The following is a 3,778-nucleotide window of genomic DNA, read 5'->3' as shown; positions in this document are numbered from 1 at the left end:
TGTGTGTGTGTGTGTGTGTGTGTGTGTGTGTGTGTGTGTGTGCCTGTGTGCGTGTTTGATGTCCCAGACAGGGTGTGTACCTGCAGTGTTTCTGGTTTCAGCCAGATCTACTGAGGCCCTGATAAGATTAGATAATTTACTAATGATAAATGAATAATTATGATGAATCGTGAATGAAAAACGTTAACAATATAAATATTTTGTTAAAGAGAAGGTAGCTTTGGTTGCAGATATGATGGGTAGTGTTGTCTTTGTAAAGTTCTGCATTTAAAGGTGGTGAAAGATATAAAATCATAAACGACTCAACTCTCACTAAGAAAGACTTAAAATGTATTTTAAAAACATGTTTTGGGTGATTGTACGTACTAGATGTGTAATGCAAAGCCACAAGCTTTATGTCCTTTATCTAAATATCTGCATCTATATTTAGAATGTCCTATAATTTTCTGGGTAGATATACTTTTAGTAACAATGGAAACCATTAAAATTCAACAGAAATGAAAAATGCACAATAAATGTATATTTTTAAAGATCCCAGCAGAGATTTTCTGTCAAATCCACAGCATATGTGGGCACTAAATACACTGGATCCATAAATAAAAGCATTGTGCTAATGCTTTTACGTGCATTTTATTCACAGCTTCCGTTGTGAATTTTAGGCCAGTTTGTTGAGCTATATGGTATAAATATACTTTTATTTTAGTAAAGTAGTGTTTAGGGCAGGTCATTGAAGGTCACTCAAGTAAACTAGTGAAAATGGACCAAAAAAAAAGTTTATCTGTCTATTTGATCACGTCTCTATTATAGTTAATGTAAATGAACAAATGCTTTAAATGTATTGTGTTTATGATGAATGTAATTTTTTATTATCCCATGACCTTTAAACCTGCCATGTCAGATTTCCAGGCAGTGATACAGAAACATCCATTTACAAGAATTATACAATAAAGTTTAATATCATTCTCTGAGGTCTTTAGGTCTTTAATTGCATAGCTGTATTTATTAACTTTTTGTAATTAACAAAGGAGACAAAATGGGAAAATAAAGTATAAAATATACTGAACAATATGCTACACAGGTGTTTTTATTCAAACCAATTGTATCTTCTGCTTAGAAATCCCCACCGGATGTGGGGCATGGTTACCGCTCACATTCCACAATCAACGTTATACATCATGTATGAACTTGCTGAACAATCTTAAAATCAACGGCTATCTGATGTGGTGGAAGTATTTTGGGAAATGCACTGGGTGTTGGCTTTTAGTGTTTACCAATGAATGACTCCAAATCTCAAAACATATCCAAGACAGAGAGATGCAGTGCAAAAATAAGGGCAATGATAGGAATTTTTTTCTTCTTCTTATAATATATATGAAATTTGGGAAAATATACATTATTATATTATATTATATTATATTATATTATATTATATTATATTATATTATATTATATTATGCATTTAATAATTGTCAGCTAGACCTATTAAGGAATAGAATTAAACAGTTTGTTAAACATTTTTTTTCCTACAAATGTCCTCATTTATTATTTAAAGATTTAAAGTTACTGCTGTTAATCGACAGCATAGACACAAAATTACTATTGCCATAAAAGTAAACACAAACCCCTAAGCTTGATTCTTATGTCATAACAGATGGCAAAATTACTTTTTTGTTAATCACACACTAAGGACAAGGAATCGCATATTGCCAAGCCAATAACTTGTTGCTAAACTGAAAGATTCTGCGCCTTGTAGTAGAACATGGCAATAGCAAAAACAAGCAGGAAGATAACACAGCTTGTGTCTGCTGTTGCTGGCACAACAGTATTAACTTTATATTTAAGTGTTAACACAAAAAAATGGAAACTCATGCAGGCTGGTTTTATTTTAATTATCAAGAACTGTACAAAACCACAAAGGAACTTTGTGATGAGTAAAAAAGCTTTTAAAATATCTGGAGAAAAATGTTATAATGTTGAGCTTGACTGCAGCATGGATTAGTCATGGATATAGGGGCCAGGGGTAGCTCAGTAGTTAAGGCATTGGACAACTCATTCAGGTTCAAACCCCACAACCACCAAGTTGCCACTGTTGGGACCTTGAGCAAGGCCCTTAACCCTCAACTGCTCAGAAGTGTAATGAGATAAAAATGTAAGTCGCTCTGGGTAAGAGTGTCTGCCAAAATGCCTAAAGTTAAAATGCCTAAATGATTAGTGCATGATTCCAAATATGTAAATCAGACTATAATCATTAATTATTTCAATATTAAGCACTAAAGCAAACATTCTCTGTCGTATACAATACTGTACTGTGCAAAAGTCTGTATATTTTCCTGCTTAAGGTCTTTCATGATTGAATTTCCAGAACCTAAACGAGTTATACTGTTTTGATAGTTCAGCATTGTCATGGTAGCACTGAATTTCATTACACATCAGCCCCAACATGTCACATGTCCTTACAGATCAACTTTATCTGATATATTTTATACACAGACTTCCCAAAATAAGCAGGATTAAACACAGGATTAGTTCCACATGCTTGGGCAAACAGGTACTGAGAAAGGTGGCACATTTATGGCTGAGCAATCATGAATGATGTTTGTTAGAGTTCAGTTATCTGTATTAATTTTGTGCTATAAAATATTCATTGTAATTGTAGATTATACTCTTTATACAGAACGCAGCACTGAGTACACAAAATATAACAGCAAAAGACATGTCTGAATTCGTATTAGACACTTACAAAAAACTTGGAAGGGAAAGAAACTATGACAGTGACTAGAGAGAAAGTTGGAGTTTGAAATAAATCAAACCAATGATTTGTGGGCTTTTTTTTCAATATTAATGTTAAATCATAACACTTTCAATATTATATGTTATAAAGTCCCCCTTCTTTATAGATTTAAAAGTTTAAAATGGTTTCATCTTTAGATCAGTTAAAATATGACAGATTACAAGTTTCATTTCTAACACTGACCATACTCTTCAATGTTTTGAGGGGATACTCTTAGATTAGATTTAAAATCTTAAAATTAGGTTTATTGCTAACGATATATAATTAGCTTGTTGCTAATGCCATTTGCTATAGTGTGCTGGATAGCTTTTAAATAATTCTGTTATTCTACACTGCTAGTGTTCACTGGCTATCATTCCAATTTCCTTAAATGTAGTGATTTTAGTGTAAAATGTAATATTTTAAGATATCCATAACCTCAAGGCTATTTCTTTAAAAGTGTTGATAAAGTTGCTTTTTAATAAGCTTAACATGCTCTGACAAAGCAAATTAAACCACACTAATACAGTATTACTAACTACTTAGTTTACATTTTGGCTCGAGTCAAAAGCTAACATTTATTCATTAATTAACTGCCAGTGTTTACACATTTAGCATCAAATTTATATTGCAATATGGGAAAATGTAACCACATATATTTTACCTGTTACACCAATACAGCTAAGCAAGGTACTTGTACAAGTAATCTCTTTGTGGAAAACCACTGACAGAATTTGGAAACACTAATTAGTTTACCCTGCATGTCTTTTCCCCTGCAGGGAAAAAAATAAAGTACACAGGAACTGAACATATGACCCTGGGGTTGCAAGGCCACTGTGTTAACTACACGCTATGCTATACACTACGCTACACTATTTATACACACACTATGATTTCATTTTAAAAAGTTTTAAGACTATTTAAGTAACATCACAGAAAGCACCGACCTTCATAATTCAGTGTGTCATTAGACATCGTCCCGTGTACATCGAAAACTGGGAAACTTGT

The sequence above is a fragment of the Clarias gariepinus genome, chromosome 22 (assembly GCF_024256425.1).
Source record: "Clarias gariepinus isolate MV-2021 ecotype Netherlands chromosome 22, CGAR_prim_01v2, whole genome shotgun sequence".
In the NCBI taxonomy this organism is placed as follows: Eukaryota; Metazoa; Chordata; class Actinopteri; order Siluriformes; family Clariidae; genus Clarias; species Clarias gariepinus.
The sequence above is the reverse complement of the archived record's forward strand: the minus strand, read 5'-3'. Positions refer to the sequence as shown.